The sequence below is a fragment of the Eutrema salsugineum genome, unplaced genomic scaffold, assembly GCF_000478725.1.
Source record: "Eutrema salsugineum unplaced genomic scaffold, Eutsalg1_0 scaffold_9, whole genome shotgun sequence".
In the NCBI taxonomy this organism is placed as follows: Eukaryota; Viridiplantae; Streptophyta; class Magnoliopsida; order Brassicales; family Brassicaceae; genus Eutrema; species Eutrema salsugineum.
Window position 1 is genome coordinate 7,302,166 of NW_006256342.1, and position 24,443 is coordinate 7,326,608.

The 24,443-nt window shown below is 37.9% G+C and overlaps 1 non-coding gene across 1 annotated transcript; it reads right to left on the bottom strand.

Moving 5' to 3' along the window:
* Positions 1–953: 953 nt before the first annotated feature.
* On the bottom strand, positions 954–1,064 carry LOC112087399. The gene has a single exon (XR_002900086.1). It is a non-coding gene; the product is annotated as a small nucleolar RNA R71 (small nucleolar RNA).
* Positions 1,065–24,443: the final 23,379 nt, after the last annotated feature.

Consider the following 24,443-nt stretch of genomic DNA (forward strand, 5'->3'; position numbering starts at 1 on the left):
TTAATTTCCAGCAAACTACAATACTTCTGTGATGTTTTTATACACTATGATTGAGTAATTCCCTTGTTGGGTTTTAAGGGATTTTTCAAAGGGATTCATGGATTGATTTCTGGTTTGTTAGATTAGGGTTTATCGTTAAAGTTCTTCATCTAAATTTGCGTTTCGTTTATGTGGCTTGGATCGATCATCTAGCTACTGCGATTAGGTTGATTTACTCATCGAAAGTATTGTTGAATCGATTAACCCTATTTAGATGAACAAATTCTCTTAGACGGTGTGAGTCGATCTAAAGCGTTTTGTGAAATTATCAAACTAATTTGTCTAGATACTTAGAGAACTGAATGGGAGTTTAGTAAAACTGAGTGAATTGATTTGTGATTAATACAACGTGAGTAGGTTAGTCTGAGTTTGATTTCAGGAACACATCTATAGAAAACTCTATGTTTGATTCTCTTGTTAGCTAGTCTATGATTCCCGGCGAATTCCCTAACGCCCAACACCTTCTCGTATTGATTTGATCTTAATGTTGACTTGTTTTTAAGTTTATTATTTGCTATTTTCGTCACTGTTCACAACCCCCAAACAAACACCCATATTTTCATCTTAGCTCAGTTCTCATCTCAAGTAAACTCGTATTGCAGTTACTTGGTCTTCAGTGGATCGACCCCTAAGTACTATAACGTACATCTGTGCGCTTGCAGAAAACTAGGGTTAAAACCTGAGCACATCAAGTTTTTGGCGAATCCTATGGACCATCTTGAAGATTTTGAACAAATCTGCAGCACCAAGCAATCCATCGGAGTTCCTGCAGATTACATAAAGTGCAAGTTGTTTCCATTTTCTCTTTGTGATAAGGCACGTGCTTGGTTCAAGTCTTTTTCTCCTGGTTTACTCGAATCATGGGACAGATGCAAGGCTGCTTTCCTTAATCATTTCTACACCACCTCTAGATCAAACTTCTTTAGAGACAAGATTTTTAGGTTCCAACAAAAAGGAGGCGAACCTTTTCATGAAGCTTGGGATCGTTATAAAGGCTACATTAGGGAATGTTCTCACCATGGTTTTACAGAGACATGCATCTTGAACCCCTTCTACGAAGGTCTTGAATGGACATCTAAGGCACCTCTAAATATAGCAAGCGATGGAAACTTCATGACAAGGACTGTGGAAGAAGCTTACATCTTGATTGATAACTTTGCTACAAGCAGCAGAAACAATTGTGCTGATCAGGGAAGAACATCACGTTCTACTTCCCATGATCATAAGGAGATTGAAGAACTTAAAGCCATGGTGAAATTGTTTCTCCAAAATCAGCAGCGTTCTGTTAATGTCTGCAAAGCAGTTAATGCAGCTGAGATTAATCATCAACTTGGAGCACAAGATCACGCCCATATGAATCTCTTATCTGCTCCAAAATCATCTCCAACCTCTCAAGACAACAAGATCGAGCTTATGGTGCAACCACTTCTTATGAAGCTGCAAAGATTAGCAGATGATGTCGATATAAACGTGGACTGCTTATACACTGACCTTAATGGTAAATTTGAAGCTCTTTCCACTCATGTTGATAGCATGGACGTGCAGCTATCGCAAATCATAAATAGTTCAAAAAGCACTGAAGCTATGGAGATACGAATCGCTGAGGTACATGAATAAATCGCCCAAGACATCCGCAACCTTGAGCTTAAGTTAGACATCATGAATGATCACCTCAACAAGAACAATGAGGAGTCATTTCATAAGTTCACTAACCTCTCAACTCATGTCAAGATGCTCGAGAAACAAATCAGACAAATTGGAGAAAGTGTGAAGAGACAAGATGGTCACCTTCCGGGAAAAACAGTAGACAATCCAATGTGGCGTTGCAATGTCATAAACACTGATGGTGAGAGAGAAGTCACGCCTATTCCTAGCAATCAGAACACTGAAGTTGAATCTCCAGCATGTCCTGACGTGTATGATGCAATAGGTAAAGTTCCACTCCAAAGGAAGCTTCATAAGATAAACGATTCGGTGAAATTTGTCTTCCCCTGCATAATTGAAGGTATGGAATTTTATGACTCTCTATGTGACACATGAGCGAATGTGAATGTGATGTCTAAAGCAATTGCAACCGAGCTGGGGATATGTGATATCAAACCTCCTCACGATTCTGTTAAGTTTGGAGACAATTCAAGCACGATTTTGTATGGTTTCATAACGGATTTGATGGTGCAAGTAGGAGGGTGTCTTGTCCCTGTTTATTTTCACATTCTTGAGATGGAAAATAACTCTCCCAGGGCGTTAATATTTGGAAGTTCATTCCTTGCAACAGTGGGGGCAATTGTTGATTATCCCAACCGAAGAGTTTGTTTTTCTAAAGTCAAAAAGAGAATCTTCTATCCTGCAGTCTATAGCGGTGCAAGCTCTTACTGTATAACCATCTACAAGGAAGAGAAGTGAATTTAGACCCTGGAGATAACAAGGGAAGGTGCCAACATGTTTCTATACAAACCCCTTTAGTCGAGCCTAAGATAGTTCTCGAGTCGAGAAAATCAAAGCACAAAGCAAGGAAGTCTACGCGCAAATCAAAGAAATCTAAGGACAAAGCTACCTCACCTGGTGCAAGCTTGACATCGACCTCTCAAGACCCTATTGGAGACGTGGAGAAAGATGATAATGCTAAAGTAATCACCCCAGAGACATGTCCAGCCCCGCCTCCAAAAGCAAAACCTTCCGAGCTTCCTTGGTTTATGCATATCGCGAATTACCTAGCAGCAGAGGTCGAACCGCCAAGATTCTTAGGCTACAACAAAAAGAAGTTCTTGCGTGATATAAGAAGGTACTTTTGGGATGAACCATATCTTTATAAGCAGTGTGCAGATAACTTGTTTCGCAGGTGCATCTCCGAAGAAGAAGTTCCAGAAATCCTTTTTCATTGTCACGGATCTAACTATGTTGAACACTTTGCTACTGATAAGACTATAACGAAGGTTGTACAAGCTGGCTATTGGTGGCCTACCATGTTCAAGGACGCCCATAAATTCATATCTAAGTGTGATGCTTGCCAAAGACAAGGGAACATCAGCAAGCGACATGAGATGCCACAAAACTTCATTCAAGAAGTTGAAGTTTTTGATGTTTGGGGAATCGACTTTATCGGTCCTTTTCCTTCGTCTTTTGGAAACAAGTACATCCTCGTTGCTGTTGACTACGTGTCTAAGTGGGTAGAAGCCATATCCAACCCAACAAATGACGCAAAAGTAGTAATGAAGATGTTCAAGTCGATCATATTTCCAAGATTTGGTGTTCCGCGACTCATCATCAGTGATGGTGGTTCCCACTTCATCAACAAAGTGTTTGAGAATCTCTTGAAGAAAAATGGAGTGAAACATAAGGTAGCTACACCTTATCACCCACAGACGACTGGCCAAGTGGAGGTATCAAACAGAGAACTCAAAAGAATTCTGGAAAAGACAATAGGACCAACAAGAAAAGATTGGTCAGCAAAGCTTGATGATGCTCTTTGGGCATACAGAACTGCGTTCAAAACCCCATTGGGAGCTACACCTTTTCATCTTGTTTATGGTAAGGCTTGTCATTTTCCATGGGAGTTAGAGCTCAGGGCAGAATGTGCAATAAGAAAGCTGAATTACGATATCCAGACGGCAAATGAGTTAGACGAGATTCGCCATAACGCGTATGAGAATTCTAAGATCTATAAGGAGAAGACGAAGGAGTTTTATGACAGGAAAATAGTTCATAAGACGTTCTCACCTAATGACCAGGTTCTACTTTTATAACTCACGTCTAAAATTGTTTCCCGGAAAGCTTAAATCACGATGGTCTGGACCTTTCAAGATCAAAGAAGTTTTACCTTATGGTGCTGTGGTTCTATGGAACCGACAAAGAGGCGATTTCACTGTCAATGGACAACGTCTTAAGCCATATCTTTCAGACATTCAAGAAGAAAAGGAAGATCCGATCTCCTTAGCAGATGTGCCTAATGCATAAAAGACGATCAAGTCAAGCTAATGACTTAAAACAAGCGCTTAGTGGGAGGCAACCCACTTGGTATTTTACTTATTTCCCTTTGATCTTTATTTTCTATTTTGTTGCTTTGTTTTTGTTTCATTTAATTTTAGGTTTTTACAAATAAGAACGAATAAAAGACAAGCATAAATCATAAACCATAAAACGGCAATCACTCCGGCCCTGTTAAAACTTCAACCTGCACTGCCATCATTCCAACCGCGACTCAATCTTCCGGCAAGGTAAGTACATCTAAACACTTCAAATTTCTATTTCCTTATCCATCCTTTCTTAGATTTTATCACACTGAGGACAGTGTGAAATAAGTGTCGGGGAGGATGTTCATCTGTTACTAACGAAATTTGATTTGTTTTGAGTTTGTTTTAGACACATAAATTTTTTCAAAATTTTTTCAAAATTTTTTCCAAAACATTTTCAAACCAGGATCATAAATAAACAATACTATGATGATTTAGACCAGTTTTCTTCTACGCTATTTCCTCGTTTTTTGCTCTCTGTGATTTAGGCCTAGATTAGGCGGTAGTTAGAGTACTTACACTACGAACTCCCACCTGAGGAGTTCTATTCATGGAGATTCTTTCTGACAGGATATACTAGCTCATTTTATTTGGACTTAATCTTGACTTAACTTTCTCATTAAAGCATTAGATCAGGGAAACGAATAACACATTCCGAACTCCTTTACCCATTTACCACTCTTTGTTGATCCTGAATGGCTAGTTCACATTTAGCTAGTTCCCCACCATACCCCAGCCTCTTTCAAACAACATGCACTCTTGTTTTTCACTGTCCTATATGCAGCTATGTGCAAAAACGTCGGAGAGAAAGAGGATCAACGCGGTTTTCAGTCACTAAAGACAGAGACCTGCGATTTCATTGGAATGATTCAACAAAAGGAGAAAACTAAGTTTGCCTTTGTAAAATTTCAAAATCTTGGTACAATTTTGTCCCTTAGACTCTCTCTCTCTATAAAAGGTTATTTCCCCTTCAAAAACCAAAAAAAAACAAAAAAATATATATATATATGAAGGATAAGGAAATAAAAACCTTAAGAGAGTCTAGGAGGATCGATTTTATCTTTGAGGCAAGCTAGAGTTTGATTATATGGAGTTTTGGAGATCATTTTTTTTATTCCCAGAAAAGATCTAAGTCTGGGGGAACATCTGTTTACAACCAAGGAGGAAAGACTATGCAACAACATTTGGCAAGGAGAAGTGACTGAAAATTGCGGACATCAACAGGTCAATTCTCTCTTGCGGTTTTGCATAATATGTTGCATCCTCCAGATCTTCACATAACCCGAAACACTTTAACTCCACCACTTAAATAACCCTTCATTACCAAACGCCGTCTACCCTGAATGATGTCTTTAATGAGAATTCACTATGCACTTAATGAATGTAAAGAGCTGGTTTACTGGAAGTAAGATCTAAGTGTGTAGATTTTTGCATGATGGATCAACGGACTAGTTATTTTTGTATTTTGGTGAGAATTTTCTAGACTAGATCCAGATAGATGTTTTACAATAGGTTATGGTTTAGAAGGACGGTCACAGAGATATAGTTTAGTTCCTGTGGGTTTTTAAAGATTCTTTCCTAGCTTGATCTATGTTTTATTTGAGGACAAACAAAGGTTTAAGTCTGGGGCAGTTGATAACACCGGATTTTGACCACTTTTATGGATCGTTTTAATATCTTATGCAGGTGTTTTAACTCTGTTTTCAATGGTTAAGTGATTTCTATGTTTTAGAGTTTTAAAAGATTTTTCAGGAAACTTGGACTAAAAGTGTGCAATTTGGAACAAATGAGCAATTTTGGATAAATGCAGACCGTCATAAGTATGGCACTCGATGGAGATCTTCTCACCGTCCGATCATCCCCAAACTTTGGGACAACATAGAGGGGACAACCATCTTTCTAATGCAATTGATTTGGAGACAATCCAACGGTTAGATCTTCCGATATTCCCGATGCACTAAAGCCAGAAAATGCAGTCTCGAAGGAGAGCATAGACCGCGACCGCGGCCAGACCATGATTCCCCGCGGTCCGGACAACCTCGACCGCGGCCAGAAAACGTTGACGTCTGAAAGTGACCTAATTCAAGCCCAAGTACAGCCCACTAATCATTCTTCAAACCCTACACGTTTCCAACGAATTAGAAAGCTATATATATTCATTTTAGGTCATTCTAATGACCAAGTCGTGGAGAGAGAGCAGAGAGGAGCCAACTTCTGTGATGTTTTTATACACTATGATTGAGTAATTCCCTTGTTGGGTTTTAAGGGATTTTTCAAAGGGATTCATGGATTGATTTCTGGTTTGTTAGAATAGGGTTTATCTTTAGAGTTCTTCATCTAAATTTGCGTTTCGTTTATGTGGCTTGGATCGATCATCTAGCTACTGCGATTAGGTTGATTTACTCATCGAAAGTATTGTTGAATCGATTAACCCTATTTAGATGAACAAATTCTCTTAGACGGTGTGAGTCGATCTAAAGTGTTTTGTGAAATTATCAAACTAATTTGTCTAGATATTTAGAGAACTGAATGGGAGTTTAGTAAATCTGAGTGAATTGATTTGTGATTAATACTACGTGAGTAGGTTAGTCTGAGTTTGATTTCAGGAACAAATCTATAGAAAACTCTATGTTTGATTCTCTTGTTAGCTAGTCTATGATTCCCGGTGAATTCCCTAATGCCCAACACCTTCTCGTATTGATTTGATCTTATTGTTTACTTGTTTTTAAGTTTATTATTTGCTATTTTCGTCACTGTTCACAACTCCCAAACAAACACCCATATTTTCATCTTAGCTCAGTTCTCATCTCAACTAAACTCATATTGCAGTTACTTGGTCTTCAGTGGATCGACCCCTAAGTACTACAACGTATATCTGTGCGCTTGCATAAAACTAGGGTTAAAACCTGAGCACATCAGGAGCCAAGTGAAAGTTTTTTCGAAAGCTTAAGCGTAGCCGACCCTTCCGATTATGTGAAAGCTATCACACTTAGGAGTGGTTTAGCTTACAAAGAGCCTGAATTTCTTAAAAATCCCAAAAATGAGGAAAAGGCTAAGGAAAAGGAAAAAGAAAGATAAAGAGTCACAATTGAAGACGTTGAAAAATAAGTGATAGGAGAGAAGGATGGAGAAGAAGTTAGAAAAGATACATCATGAAAAACCCTTGGAGAAGACCCGATTTCACCTCCACCAACTTGTGTCTACAAACCTAAACCTCCATATGCTAGAGCGTTAAGAGCCCCAAAGAAGGAGATAGAAAAAGCTAAGCGTGAGATTACCTTTCGTAGAAGCTTGTGCTATGATTCCTGCTTTAAAAAAAATACAAAAAGGGTATTCTAACAAATTCTTTAACTCTTGACGAAGGCGTTATAAAGATAACCCATGAATGTAGTTCTATCCTGCAAAGCCGAATCCCTGAAAAGAAAAACAATCCTGGCAGCTTCGTACTTTGCTGCACTATCAACAATATGGCTTTTGAGCGTGCTCTCTGTGATTTAGGATCTAGCATAAACATGATGCCTCTTTCAGTCACAAAATGTTTAGGACACAACACTTTCCAGCCCACTAAAATTTCCTTAGTAGTAGCTGATCGTTCTGTTAGACAACACGTAGGTATCTTAATAGATGTTCCCGTTGAAATAAAAAAATGTTCCAAACCAACTGATTTTGTAGTTCTAGAACTAGAAAGAAAACCTAAGGATCCCCTCATTCTTGGACGACCATGCTTATTTACAGTCGGAGCCATAATCAATGTCCCATAAGGAAAAATTGACATTCATTTAGCCGGCCTAGTTATGCAATGTGACATGAACAAAAGTTTTGATAAACCGACTTTGGATGGCAAGATTTGTTGGATTTATGAGCTAGAAGGAATTATTGGGAAAGTCTATGAAGACTTACTTAGCGACGACCCTTTAAATGTCACGCTTTCACCCACAAAAGACGAACGCAATTTCTTTGAAGAAATTTCGAGTGAATGCGTGCAAATGCTTGATAAGTCTGAAACTTATAGGAAACCTCTAAACTATCTACATATTAAGGACCAAACAAACATTCCTACACCTCATAAAGACACTTCCGTGAAATGAATGATCCTTGGAGCAAGCTGAAAGCACCTAAAGTCGAGCTTAAACCTCTTCCCGTCGGACTTAAGTACGCTTTCCTTGGACCAAATTCTACTTATCTTGTCATTATAAACTCTGCTTTGACAGAAGAAGAAACCACAATGCTGTTGTCTGAGCTTAGAAAGCATAGAAAAGCCTTAGGATATTCACTTCATGACATACCTGGAATCTCTCCAAATCTTTGTATGCACAAGATTAATCTAGAGGATAATGCTAAAAACTCAATTGAAAGTCAAAGGAGACTGAACCCTAATCTCATGGATGTTGTCAGGAAGGAGATTATGAAGCTTTTAGAAGCCGGAATAATATTTCCTATCTCAGATAGCACTTGGGTTAGCCCAGTTCATGTTGTCCCGAAGAAAGGAGGAATCATTTTCATTAAAAACGTTAAAGATGAAATGATGGCTACAAGAACAGTCACTGGACATCGTATGTGTATCGATTACCGGAAACTGAACGCAGCAACTAGGAAATATCATTTTCCACTTCCCTTCATAGATCAAATGCTAGAAAGGTTAGCTAATCACCCTTGCTATTGCTTCCTTGATGGATACTCCAGAATTTTCCAAATACCCAGTCGACCGGAGGATCAAGAAAAAACGACATTCACTTGTCCATATGACACGTTTGCTTAGCGACGTATGCCTTTTGGGTTGTGTAATGCACCTGCTACCTTCCAGCGATACATGATGTCGATCTTCACAGAATTTATTGAAGATTTCATGGAAATATTCATGGACGATTTCTCCGTCTATGGCTTTTCTTTTGAAAAATGCCTAGCCAACCTTGGTAAAATTCTGCAAAAATGTGAAGATAAGCACTTAGTATTAAATTGGGAAAAATGTCACTTCATGGTACGAGCCATAATCGTGCTTGGGCACAGGATTTCGGGAAAAGGAATTGAAGTCGACAAAGCTAAAATCGAAGTCATGAAAAGCCTACAACCCCCCCCCCCACAAATGTGAAAGGAATTCATAGTTTCTTAGGACACGCAGGATTCTATAGACGCTTCATAAAAGATTTTTCTCAAATAGCTAGACCTCTTACGCATTTTCTTTGCAAGGAAACGAATTTCGAGTTCGATGATGAGTGCTTAGCTGCGTTTCATAAGATCAAAGAAGCCCTTGTCTTCACTCCAGTCGTGCAAGCACCTGATTGGGAACTCCCATTCGAAATCATGTGCGATGCAAGTGACTATGCAGTCGGAGCAGTGCTTGGCCAACGAAAAGATAAGAAACTGCACGTAATCTACTACGCAAGCAGAACTTTAGACAAAGCTGAATGCAAATATGCAACAACAGAGAAACAACTTCTAGCTATCATATTTGCATTTGAGAAATTCCTTTCTTATCTCGTAGGAAATAAGGTTATAGTTCATACTGATCATGCTGCAATCAAGTATTTAATGTCTAAGAAAGACGCTAAACCGAGGTTGATAAGATGGATCCTCCTACTGCAAGAATTCGACATCGAATTCGGAAAGGAGCACATAATGGAGTCGCAGACCATCTTTCAAGAATTCGAGTTGAAGAAAGATTGCCTTTAAATGATAGTTTGTCGAAGGAAAATATCTATGCAATAGATACAACCCCAACCAATGCTGATGCAGCACCACCACTTTAACTCATGCGACGAGCAGATGCCTTCAACACCCCATGGTTTAGGCACATAGCGAATTACCTAGCAGCTGATGTAGAACCACCACAATTCTTTGGTTATAGGAAGGAAAAGTTTCTGAAAGTCGTAAGACATTATTTTTGGGATGAACCCTATCTCTACAAGAGATGTGCTGATAGGTTATTCCGAAGATGCGTGGCTGAAGAAGAGATTGAAAGGATTTTATTCGGATGCCATAACTCGTCTTATGCAGGATATTTCGCAACCTTCAAAACCGCTTCAAAGATCTTACAAGCAGGTTTTTGGTGGCCTACTTTGTTCAAAGACACTCAAGCTTATATATCGCGATGCGATAAATGCCAAAAGATGGGCAACATAAGCAAAAAGAATGAGATGCCTCAAAATTTTATTCTCGAAGTCGAAATTTTTGATGTATGTGGATAGCTTTTATGGGACCATTTCCTACTTCTTTTGAAAACCAATACATCTTAGTAGCAGTAGACTACGTCTCTAAGTGGGCTGAAGCAGTCGCTAGTCCCACCAATGATGGAAAACTCGCTATGAAGCTGCTTAAATCTGTTATATTCCCGCTTTTTGGAGTTTCTAGAATTGTGATAAGTGACGGAGTATCGCATTTCATCAACAAGGTTTTCGAAAATCTTCTTAGAAAGAATGGAGTTACGCATAAAGTTGCTTCTCCATACCATCCCCAAACTAGCGGTCAAGTAGAAATCTCAAACAGAGAAATCAAGTCGATTTTGCAGAAAACAACTGCAGTCCATCGCAAAGATTGGTCTACCAAGCTTGACGGCGCACTGTGGGCATACCAAACAGCATTCAAGACGCCATTAGGAACAACACCATTCAATCTAGTTTACGGAAAAGCATGTCACCTTCCAGTAGAACTAGAGTGTAAAGCGCAATGGGTTATCAAGGAGATGAACATGAACTTGAAAACAGCTGGAGCAAGAAGGCTACTTCAACTTCACGAGTTAGAAGAAATCCGACACAATTCTTACGAAAACACGAAGATCTACAAAGAGAAAACTAAAGCATATCATGATAAGAAGATTATTCATCGAACTTTTGCTCCTAACGATAAAAATCTTCTTTTCAATTCTCGTCTTAAGCTTTTTCCAGGAAAATTACGATCAAGATTGTCCGGACCCTTCACGATAAAGGAAGTCAAACCATACGGATCCATTGTCCTATGGGACAAAACCGGAAACTCGTTCACAGTGAATGGACAACGCATCAAGCCATATCTGGCTGAAGAAAGTGAAGACGAGAGAGAAGTGATGCTTTTAATTGATCCATCATCGGCCAATGATGAGATCAATGAGTGTCAGGACCCCGGATAAGTCTAATCGAGCAACAATGTCAAGCTAACGACTTAAAACAAGTGCTTAGTGGGAGGCAACCCACTTGGTATTTAATTTCAGGTTTTCAATAAGGAAGAACAAACACAAAAGATGAGCAGCATTCTCCAGCATGATAAGTACTCTTAAACATTTCAACTTTTCTATTTTCTTTACCATTCCTTCCAAGATTTGTCACATTGTGGACAATGTGAAATAAGTCTGGGGGAGGATGTTCATCCATTAGTAACGAAATTTGATTTGTTTTGAGTTTGTTTTGGACACATAAAAATTTTTAAAGTGTTATTCAAAAAGTTTTCAAACCAGGAACACAATAAACATTACTGTGATGATTTAGACCAGTGTGCTTCTACGCTATTTCCTCGTTTTTTGCTCTTTTTGTGATTTAGGCCTAGACTAGGCGGTAGCTAGAATACTTGCACAACGAACTCCCACCAGAAGACTTCTATTCATGGAGATTCTTTCTGACAGGATATGCTAGCTCATCTTATTTGGACTTAATTTTGACTTAATTTTATCAATTAAGCATTAGATCAAAGAAACGAATCATACATTCATGACTCCTTTATCCTTTTACCACTCTTTGTTGATCCTGATTGACTAGTTCATCTTTGTCCAAAAAAAAAAGAATGACTAGTTCATCTTTAGCTAGTTCCCCACCTTAACCAAGCCTCTTTCGAACTACATGCACTCTTGTTTTCTTTTGTCCTATATGCATATATGTGCAAAAACGTCAGAGAGAAAGAGGATCAACGCAGTTTTCAGTCACTGAAGACGGAGACCTGCGATATTACCGGAATTATTCAACAAAAGGAGAAAACTCAGTTTGCCTTAGAAAAACTTCAAAATCTTGGTAAAATTTCGTCCTTTAGAGTCCCTCTCTATAAAAGGTGTTTCCCTTTTCAAAAAAAAAAAAAACCGAAAAAGAGAAGAAAAGAAAAACAACTAAGAAATGAAAGGAAATCAAAACCTTAGAGAGTCTAAAAGGATCAAATTTTATACTTGAGGCAAGCTTGATTCGATTATTTGGAGTTTTGGAGATCATCTTTCTGATTCCCGGAAAAGATCTAAGTCTAGGGGAAGTAGCTGTTTACAACAAAGGAGGAAGTATTATGCAACAACATCTGGCAAAGAGAAGTGACTGAAAATTGCGGACATCAACAGATCCTTCTCTCTCTTGCTGTTTTGCATAATATCTTGCATCCTCCTGATCTTCAGGTAACCCGAAACACTTTAACTTCAACACTTAAAAAGCTCTTAATACCAAACGCCCTCTACCCTGCAATTTTAAAAATTCTTTCCTGACTTGATCTAAGTTTGTTTGAGGACAAACAAAAAGGTAATTCTGGGGGAGTTGATAACACCGTATTTTGACCATTTTTATGGATCATAATAATGTCCTATGCAGGTGTTTTAACTCTGTTTTTTCAATGGTATTTAAAGTTTTTTCAATGTTTTAGAGTTTCAAAAGACGTTTCAGGAAATTTGGGCAAAAGATATGCAATTTGGAACAAATGAGCAATTTTGGATAAATGCAGACCGTCAGAAGTGTGGCAAGCGATGAAGGCCTTCTCACCATCTGATCACCCCCAAAATTTGTGAAAACATTAGAGGATACAATCAGTGTTCTAATGCACTTGGTTTAGAGACAATCCAACGGTTAGATCTTCATATACACCCGATACAATAAAGACAGAAAATGCAGTCTCGGAAGACAACACAAGCCGGGAACGCGGCTAAGCCTCATTTCCCCGCAGGTAGAAGCACCATGACTGCGGCCAGTAGTCGTTCACTTCCCAGATGACTTAATTAAAGTTCAGATAAATTCAATTCTTTATTTTTGAAGCCCTAAGTGTCCAAGACAACTCCAAAAGCTATAAATACCCTCTTTCGGTCATTTTAAATAAGAGGACCAAAAATTTAGATTGAAAGGAGAGAGAGTCTGAGTACAGATTTTACAAACCCTAGAGAGAGAGAGCCCGCCGTTATAGAAGGAGGAGCCACCGAGGGAAAGCATCATCGCGCCTCCACCGTCGCCTCTGTTCTTCGTTTTTCTTCCATGTTTTCTATAATTTTCTGCAACTGTCAATACTCTGTGATGATTGTTTACAATATGTTTGAGTAGTTCCCCTATTGGGTTTAAAGGTATTTTTCAAAGGGAATTTCGTATGTCTTATCTATGAATCGATAGATTTAGGATTTATAATCTTCTAGAAGTTATTTGTTTGCCTTTAATCTTACTGCGTGATTCTCTACTGGCCACTTAGAAGCCGATCTGATATGAAATATTGCGAAAGCTTTCATTGATTGTCTGAACTAGGGTGAAACGAAAAATGATTCTATAGGAGTGGAAACCTACCTGTACTTGAGTTGTGAATGTTGATGAGTCTTGTTCTGCTATTGCATCTACTCCCTTCCAAGATCAGAGTGGAAACCTACGGATCAGGGTTGCGAGAGATAGTTGTTTAGTGCTGTGAAAGCAGGCTATTCATACTTCCGTGCCTTGAGTTCTAGAACATACGTAGTTGATTACCTTTATTATTTGCTTAATTTCGACATAGGTTTACTCCATGAATCCCTGTGATACCCTTGAGCTTAACGTTTGTTTTCCATCGATTAAAGCCTTCTATTTTCATTCCATTTTTACCTGCTTTCATTTGCTTTCTTTTTTCAATTGCTTTTTACTTGCTTTCTAGTTTAGATTTAATGAAAACCAAAACCCAACTAAGTCTGTTTACTTGCTTTTTACTTTTTTCAATTGCTTTTTACTTGCTTTTTACTTGCTTTTTACTTTTTTCAAACCTATTTAGTTCTAGTCTGATTTAAGCAATAGCGTGAATTCGTACTGAAACAACTAAGTCTCTGTGGATCGATACCCTAAGTACTACAGCACACATCTGTGCACTTGCAGACATTTAGGGTTATATATTTAAAACCTAAAGCTTAGTTAAAACAAACAACACCCCGCTTTTGCTCGCATCACCGTGAAATTTTCTGATGGGTATGTATCTAATCTTGCTAAATCTGTTGAGAAAGGACAAAATTTTTCAGGGATGAATAGTCATGATTGTCATGTGAACATTTACCCATTCATCTCCCTCACGAAGCAGATTTAGGAGGACCTGTTCAGTTTAGGTGGATGTATCCGTTTGAGCGCTTCATGAAGCATTTAAAGGGGAAGGCCAAAAACTTAGCAAAAGTTGAAGGCTCTATCGTTGCAGGAAGTTTTTCCCAAAAAACTTCGCATTTTACATCATACTATTTTGCTCCAAAAGTACATGCACGCAAACGAGCTCCAAGACGTTATGATGGTGGGGGTGTGGGACAAACTTATGCAGTGGAAGGTGTACCAGAAATTTTCTCATCGAATGGACGTATTAGTGGGAAGCTAAAGGAAACTTGTTGGTCTAACGAAAAAAACTATCACAGAGCACATACATACATCCTTCTAAATTGTGACGAATTGGCTCTACGAGAGGTATGTATAATACATGGGGTTTAATTTGGGTGTATTACCATTGATGCAGCACTTTTGTCAGTCAGGTACGAGAATGTATTGACGGTGTTTCAGAAAATGAAATCAATAATCTGAAAGACCAACATTACACCTTGTGGTTAAAAGCTCAAGTGGATCACGATGACCTGACATATCCAGTATGGTTTCATGAGTTACTCCATGACCCTATATCAAAGATAACAACAACAGCTATGTATTTCACTCGTGGTTATGTTTTCCATACATACAGTCATGATATTCAACGGGCAACTACCAACTATAGAGTTTGTGTACAAGTTAAAGTGGATTATTATGGGATCTTAAAAGACATTATTGAATAGAAATACTCCGGATTGGTAAGGATGAAAACTGTCTATTCAAATGTGACTAGTTCGATCCAACAGTTGGTCTTGGAGTGCGTATTAACAAGTTCAGAGTGGTAGATGTTAACGCCTCACGATGGTACAATAAGTCTGAGCCTTTTATCCTAGCATCACAAGCAAAACAAGTCAAATTTATTCCATATCCACGAGTTCAAAATACTGAGATTTCATGGTATGATAACACTGTATTTTGACCACTTTTATGGATCGTTTTGAAATATTTTTTCAATGTTTGTTTTATTGCTTTCATGTACTTTTATTACGTTTTTCTAGTATTTGTAGTTCCAAGACTCTTTTCAAGAAACTTAGGGAAAAACTTAACAAAATGGATAGAAGACCAGATTTTTAGCTCAGAGTCAAACCGTCAGAAGTTCACCCTCGATTGAAGGCCTTCTCACCGTCTGATCCTGCTCAAATTTGGAGATCTCAAAGATGGAAGTATCATCTTTCCAGCACACTTTACAGCTTGGCAATCCAACGGTTCAATCAAAAGATACGTGAAGAGCAAGATGTCCCGTAAACCAACAGGCCATTCCCCACGGTCACAAACATCCCAACCGCGGCCAGCCATCCATTCCCTGCGGTCACGCACTTCCCGACCGCAGCCAGCTAACTCCGAGTTCGAAGGCCCATTTCTGAAGTCTGTATCATTTTCCCAGCCTCAATTCTGGAACGCTAGACACCAGAGAGTATTAGAGACTATAAATACATATCATTTAGGTCGTTTTTAAAGAGAGAAGAAGAGAGACAAAATACTTTACAGAAATTTTACTTTGAGCTTTGTTTTTAGGTTTTAGGGAGAGAGAGATCTATCTCTTGAACCCTTGTGCTTTCTTTTCCAATTTCGACTTTTTCTCTACTTTTTAACACTATGTTTTTTATTTCGTTTATCATGTCTGAGTAGTTTTATTGTTGGGTCTAAGGGATTTTTGATGGGGATATATGTGTTCGATGAGGATTCCATGAGCTATTGAGCCGAATCTTAGAACATTTTCTTCTGAATTCGTTTTTACTGCATGAGAGTAGCATCATGAACTACAATCTGATCCAGATGCTTGGTGACACGAAAGTGTTCATCCGGTGTCAGATCTAGTTTGGGAGATCAAAACAAACATAGGAGTGGAAATCTACCTATGGGCGATTTGTGAATGCTGACGAGTCTTAAACATAATGCATCTCTTCTTTTCCAGGGCCAGAGTGGAAACCTACTGGTCAGGGTTGAGAGATATAGTTGTCTATGATCACGACAGTGGCGTATTCATAAGTTCGTGACTCCAGTTCAAAAAGTTTAAGCTAAGATCTTATCAAATTTACTCTCTTGCAATGTTTTGAATCGTTCATACCCCTGAGAAAACTTCCATGAACCCCAGCGCCTTTTTATCTATAGATTTACACCGACTTTTATTCAAGCTTTAGTCTAGTATCTTCACTCTTTCAATCGGTTTTCATTAAAGCAATTAGGTTTAGCCGTTTTCTCGTTTTTAGTCGTTTTTGTTAAGTTTAGTTATTATGTCATTTTAATTCCCGTTTTTTTCTTTAAGATTAGTTTTTACGTTTTAAACACACCACCAAAACCTTCACAAAACTCGCCTGGTTCTAGACTTACTTTATATTTCTTTCGAAGGCTTTTGCAGGAAAGATCCTCCTTCCCTGTGGATTCGATCCCTAAGTACTACAATCGATCAGCTGTGCACTTGCGGCTATTGATTTCAGTTAGGGTAAAACTTGACACCCTCACCACACGACACATCAGGTTAAAAGTTATTAAAGTTGCTCTAAGATGTATAATTGATAGTGTAGATCTCCCGCCTATCCAAGAAAATAATTGTGTTGACATAACTGAACCAGAGGTTGAAGAACACGTTCTTTTAATTGACCCACGTAATCGACAAGTTCGAGATCTACATGTAGATGACACTGAAGAAGATTCAGATGAATTTGAAGAAAGTAGTGATGATGATGAGAATGATGAGGATGATGAAGACAGTGAACACAACAGAGCATCAGATGAATCTGACTGATAATCATATGTATCTTTGCATTGTGATTTTAAAAAAAAAAAAAAAAATTCTTTTAGATATGTTTTTTTTTAAAAAAAATTTTAAATAGTCAAACTCCTAACATGTTTTCTTAGTTGTTTAGGGTTTCATTTTTATATGATTAAAAGATTATTTTTTTGCATTTTATGAAATAAATCTGCCAAGGATAGATGCATTAATACATTAGTATTACAATTTAAAATTACATTGTTATACTTAAAATAAATGCAATACATCTAAGTATTTGTATAAATTACGATGATTTTACGATGATTTAGAACAAATTATCGTAAAATCGTCGTAAATCTTAAACCCATCAATAGGGTTTGATCTTTCTCACCTTATACATTAGTTGTTTTAATAAATTTTCTTAAGCAGGTATTTTATTGTAAAAAGACTTACAATGTAAGTAAAAAAAAAGAATTTTTATGTTTTGAAATTTAAGTCGAATTTACAAATCGTCGTAAATTCGATATAAATTACCATTACGTTTACGATGTTCTGTTGAAATCGCCGTATCAGCGACGTAAACTCGAAAACCCTGAATCTTGCAATCTTGATTTCCTGCCCCATATGATGGATTTAAATCATGAAAATTTCATGGTTTAATATCTCATAAGATACATATCAGTTTCAGATAAAAAAAAAAATTCAACCAAAGTATCACATATTTACGACGAATATAAAAACTATATATAGGACGCAACCCTTCCTCCTTCGTCGCTCATTTCTCTCATCTCTAAAAATTGATCCTCCTTCTCTCTACATCATTCCTTCCTCTTCCTCCTACTCAAGGTTAGTGTTATTTATTTTATAATTAATATTACTTATTTAGAATTAATAAGTAACAGAACTAGATTAAGAATGGAATTAGAGTAGGAATGGACTTAGTTAGGACCGGAATTATTAATTTGATAATTTTTTTTTTCAAATACCGCGCAACAGTCATTACATCAACTTCATGGGTGATGGGACGTCCGGGACGTCTGCCACGGCTCCTTCCGATAACCTGTCATCTTCCGGAGCCACACTGATTCCCAATACGGGAGTCTAGTCTGCACCACCACCACCGCCTCCCCCACCCCCACCACCAGCACCCGAACCCCGCCCTCCGCACCCGTATGCTAGCTACATAGTGGAGGATCCACTATTCCAACCGGGGTGGGTCAGTTTATGTCGCCAGGTAAACCGCCCACGTATTGGTAAGTTTTATTTGAGTTATTTATTTTTCAAATAATTCATATATATTTGTTTTACTAACAATTTTTTTCCTAGGTTTGGCATTGACAATTGTGTCGGGCGTAGTGTCACCGACACAATCAAGAGTTACTTCGTCGAACCTCACTACAATTGAAGTAAGGTTTCAGAAGACGTTTTCGAGACCTGATACAAATGTTTTGCGGTAAATATCATCTTTTTAACATTTTCTATTTATATAATTCTATTTAATATGTATATTAATATTTTTTTGATAAATATATTATTTTGATAAATTTTTTGTTTTATTTTGCAGCAAAAATGAAATTGGGACATCTCAATCAACGAGACGGTAAAGATGGAGTTGAGGAAGAAGGCAATAAGACGCTTTGTCAACACCGTTTCAGATTGGTAGCGGAACTGGGAAGTCAAGGGCGATGACGCGAAGCCCAGTTCGATGTCGTTACACTGCTGGAACAATTTGAAGGCTTATTTGCTCGATCCGCATGCACAAGATACAGAAGATAGTGACACACTTCTGGCCAAGTACCATTCGCAGGAAGACGTCTAATGATGGTATGAGTCGTTTTTTATTTACTTTTATATTTAAAGTATTATCATTTAAATATTACATTTATTTACTAATGTTTAACATTTTCGTAGGCGGAGGAGAACGGAAGAGAACTTCCTCCAGTGATCATTTGTAGACGCTCGGTCAGAGAAGATCTACAACGATGCATGGAGAAAATCACCAAACGGCAAACCCAAGTCACACTTAGCGGTATTATCCAAGTACCTTTGACCGTCCTCGAGCAAGATAAGATCTTCGAATAATTAAACCTTATTTCTTTTTAATTTTTAACTACTACTTAATATTTATTTGAAAAGGTTTTTAATTATATCAAGTTTTTAATTATTTTTAGGTTGCCCCGAGAAAGAAGGATCGTATTTTAGGGATGGGCTCTATTAGAGACTGTCCAGTCGCCTTGACTACGGGAAGCCGGCCATACGAGGATCCGGTTCAGCTGCGGCAGAAGTTAGATGTCGCACATGCAGAGATCACCAGCTCGCGGACTGAGCAAGTCGTGCAGAAGCAGGAGATCTAGTTCTTCAACGGCCTTTTCGATATCATATATAGCGGCGACCATTCCGGACTTGATGGTCGCGTTAGGAGAGAAGCAACAGCTTTCATGGACTTTGGGTAGCACTACTTCTGGTCCACAGACCGGTACTGACAGTACAGCGGCTTCCCGCGGACAAGCGAAAAATGACAAGGAGACGCATACGGACGTCGATCTTAATATCGACGATTATGATTTGAACATGAACTAGATTTTATATATATTTTTTTTTTGAATATTTGAATTAAATTTTAATATTATTATTTATTTTGAATTCAATATTTTATTAATAATATTTTTGATATATTTTATATTAAATAAATTAGGAATCAATTTTTTTAAAAAAAAATATTTTCTTATATATTTACGTTGATATCATTACAACGAATTTACGTTAAACTATTTTACGACGATTTACCATCAAAATTATACGATGAATTAACGTCAAATTCTGAAGAAATTAATTCATTATTATGAATATTCTTTGTCGGGTAATCGTTGTAAAATCGATGTAAATTTACATATGTCAATTTTGTGTTGAAATGCAATTTGTCGTTAAACCGATGTAATTCTTTACTTCGATTTACGATGCATTATTACCGACGAATTTACGACAATTTTTATGTGTCGGAACATTTACTTCCATTTTACGACGATTTGTATTTTACGACACTCATTTTACAATGAATTGGAATTCGTCGCTAATTCGATGAAAACTCTGTATTACGTCGAATTTACATCGAAATGTTCCGATGTAAATAGGTAGTTTTCTTATAGTGTGTCACTGCTGGTGCCATCATCTACAGTCCCTATAAGTCCAATCCAGATGTCTGGCCATCAACTTCTGGTGTACAAAGGATAGTTTCAGATTTCCGGACGTTGACGGAGATGGACCAAAAAAAAAAATAGTAGACCAAGTGACCTTTCTCAGACAGAGGATCGCCAAATTGTCCGAGAATCTGAGGAGGCTGGGAAATGATAACAGGGAGCAAGAGATGATTTAAGTCATGTTCCAATGTTGGGATGGAAGCTTAGGGAGGTTTCATCTCAATATTTTGGATCTCAATGACTTAGGTTATGTAATTAAACAATATCAAAGAGATATTAATCGCAAGATCGAGATTTTGGGGAGTTCTAGTATGGAGATGGGTGAATCTTCTGATACTGCTTTCACTGCGGCTATGGCTCACTCTTTTGAAGGCATTGGATCTTTGGTAGTTGCTTCGGCTACAACTGCTCCAGCCGCTCCAACTGCTCAAGAGAGATTTGTTCTCTTGAACCCTTGTTCTTTGTTTTTCAATTTCGGTTTCTATTCTACTTGTTAATACTATGTTTTTGATTTCGTTCATTATGTCTGAGTAGTTTTATTGTTGGGATTAAGGGATTTTCGATGGGGATTTATATGTTCGATGAGGATTCCATGAGCTTTTGAGCCGAATCTTAGAACTTTTTCTTCTGAATTCGTTTTTACTGCATGAGAGTAGTGTCATGAACTACAATCTGATCCAGATGCTTGGTGTCACGAAAGTGTTCATCAGGTATCAGATCTAGTTTGGGAGAGCAAAACAAACATAGGAGTGGAAACCTACCTATGGGCGATTTGTGAATGCTGACGAGTCTTAAACATAATGCATCTCTTCTCTTCCAGGGCCAGAGTGGAAACCTACTGGTCAGGGTTGAGAGAGATAGTTGTCTATGATCACGACAGTGGCGTATTCATACGTCCGTGACTCCAGTTCAAAAATTTTAAGCTAAGATCTTATCAATTTTACTCTCTAGCAATGTTTTGAATCGTTCGTACCCCTGAGAAAACTTTCCTGAACCCCAACGCCTTCTTTCCTATTGATTTACACCGTTTTTGTTTCAAGCCTTAGTTCAATATTGTCTTTCCTTTTTAGTAGATTTTCATTTAAACAATTACATCCGTTTTACTCGTTTTTATTCATTTTCGTTAAGTTTAGTTATTAGGTTATTTAATTCTCGTACTTTCTTTTAAGATTTCGTTTTTTTCACATTTTAAACACACTACCAAACCCCCACAAAACCGTTTTGGTTCTAGACTTCCTTACTTTATACTTATTTCAAAGGCTTTTTGCAGGAAAAGATCCTCCTTCCCTGTGGATTCGATCCCTAAGTACTACAATCGACCAGCTGTGCACTTGCGGCTATTGATTTCATTTAGGGTAAAACTTGACAACCCTCACGACACACCACATCAGTTGCTGTTTTTAATATTGTTGTGGTTTTATTTTATTATCTGAATGATTATACTTTTTTATTTTATAGTTTTTTATATGTGTCATTTTTATTTAATAATATATGATTTCGTTAGCGTTTTGAGAATAGACGTTCACAGTCTGATAAGTAAGAAAACCATATTCTAAAGTGCACTATACACTTTATTTTTATAGGTTAAGTTTACCTAAGATATTGGAGTTAGAATCTAGGGTAATGGTGACTACCTAATATATTACCAAATTTGGTACTAAGTTTTACATAAATTTTAAAATGAATTTTCTAATCAAATGTCTAACTTATCTGTTAGCCAAAAATATTATGAATGTTTTTTAAGGCAGGTGATTACTATTTAAATGTATGTACTTTAATGAATCTATGATTTTTTGTATATTTAAATATTTTTTTTAATCTATGTGAAATGTTGATTAGGGTTTACTCTATTTAATAGCTCCCTAACAACAAACATTTAGCTCCTAGTATTTGTGTTTAACTGTATCTTCTTTATGATGAAGACTCTAAAACCTAATAGGATGACTTGGGACATAGCAAAGAGCATTACAAGGGATGGTTGTTTCCAATCATATTTGGCTACGGGTGAACCAGCATGGCTTTATGAGAGATTATATCGAGAAGCATTGATAACACCTGATTCTAACCATTTTTATGGATCCCTTTCAGTATTTTATGCAGGTGTTTTCACTCAGTTTTAAAGGCTTTATAAGTGTTTCCCAAATTTGGAGACATTATAGAGGAGACAACCAACTTTTCAACACACTTGGAATCAAAGCAATCCAACGGTTAGATCTCAAGATCTCACCAATGCACTGAAGCCTAATCAACACAAGTGCTTTCACCCGCGGCCAACCTTCTTCCCACCACGGCTCGGGAGGTTTCACCCCGGTGGACCTATGTCCGAACCTCAGGAGCCCAACTAAGGCCCAAGACACTTCCTGCACCCATTTTACAAGCTCTAGACGCCCAAGACTTGGAGAAACACTATAAATACTCATTTTTAGGTCTTTTGTAAGAGAGCCTATTTCTTCTCTTTGAGAGAGAACTCATTTGTAGTTTTAGGTTTTATTTTTATGCATTTGTAGAAGCTCTCCATCGCCATTCTGTCTTCAATAAGAGAAGTTTTTCTGCAACTTTGTTTCTTTTACTTTTCTTCTTCTTAGTTCTAAACCGATGATGATGTCTACCACAACCATGTCTGAGTAGTCACCTAGTTGGGTGAAAGGGTAATCCAAAGGGACCCACGTTCGAATGACATGTAGGTTTTTAGGAAAAAGGATTTCGATTTTTAACATGATTCTCCCATTCATCCAAATCTCAAAGCTGTAATTCTGGATTGATCACCCAGATCCAATCCTAGGTTTAATCCGAGCCACGAGAGTGTTGTATCTGGGTTGCCTGCACTGGATCTTATCGACATCACCGTCGTAGGAGACGAAAGCTACCTACGGAGGATACGTAAGCCGAGATGGATTCTGATCTACAAAGCATGATCTTGTTCTGGCATGAGAGCGAGATTTAATTGCCATGAACAAGTGATTAGATGATTAGGATGACGACAATTGGCTAATCTTACATGTGTCTATCCTAGTTTCAGAGTCATAGAAAATCCTTGCCTAAATTCCTTGTGTTTTAGAACATGAACCCTAAAGATGAACCTTGAACCCAGCGCTGTTTTCATATAGTTTTTAACCGATTTTTATTTCCAGCTTTTTAATTCTCTGCATAATTAGATTTAGTGACAAACCAAAACCCCTTTTTATTAGATTAGGTTTACGATTGTTTTTAGCATCAGTTAGGAGTCCTCAACACACAGATCTCTGTGGATTCGATCCCTAAGTACTACTGCGTTTGCTGTGCACTTGCAGCTTGTCTAGGGTAAAACTTGTGTTGCCTACTGCACTCACATCAAGTTTTTGGCGCCGTTGCCGGGGATCTGTCGCTGTTGACTTGACTTCTTAATCTAATTTCAATCCTAAACCTCAAGATTTTCGAGTTCTGCTGGAGATTTTCTTACTCCTCTTTTTATCTTTGCTTTCTTTGCTCACATGTGGATGAAAACTAGGAGAAATCCTGACAAAATCGTATTGCCCTTAGACGAGATTGATAAACACGAAAGAGCACTTAGGAAACTCAGACGAAGAACGCTCAAGATGGCCAATCCTAATGCCCATCAGGAAGATCTTTTAAACCGTGATCAGGAGGATCATATTGGAGATGATGATCGTGATTCAGTTCATGGTGATAACGTAGATGCTGCCCATGAAGAAGATGGACAGCTACAACTCAATGAAGAGGGAAACCGAGTCCCTCTAAATCCTGCTCAAGCCGCTGATAATCAAAGGAGACAATACCAGGCCGATGCTGAAGGAAGAAGGAACGATGAAAACATTGTTCCAACAGTTGTTAGAGAAGCCAACCGACCAATACAGCTTGCCAATCCTGCGAGAAGACAGCCTCAGAATAGACCATTGCCGATTTCGATGCACCTCACCAACACTTTCAAAATCCATCAGCTATTCAAATTCCTGTTCCAAGAGAAAATCATAAGATAAAACCTCAGATTGTCTCTTTGGTGAAGCAGAACCAATTCCATGGAATCTCTACTGAGCATCCAATGGACCACACTGATCTTTTTGAAGAAATCTCTGGAATGGTGAAAACAACTCCAGAAACTGTGGACTATGTGAAGTGTAAGCTCTTTCCTTTCTCTCTAAGTGATAAAGCTTTTAGATGGTTAAAATCCATGCCATCTGGTTCTATTACTTCTTGGGAAGAATGCAAGTCA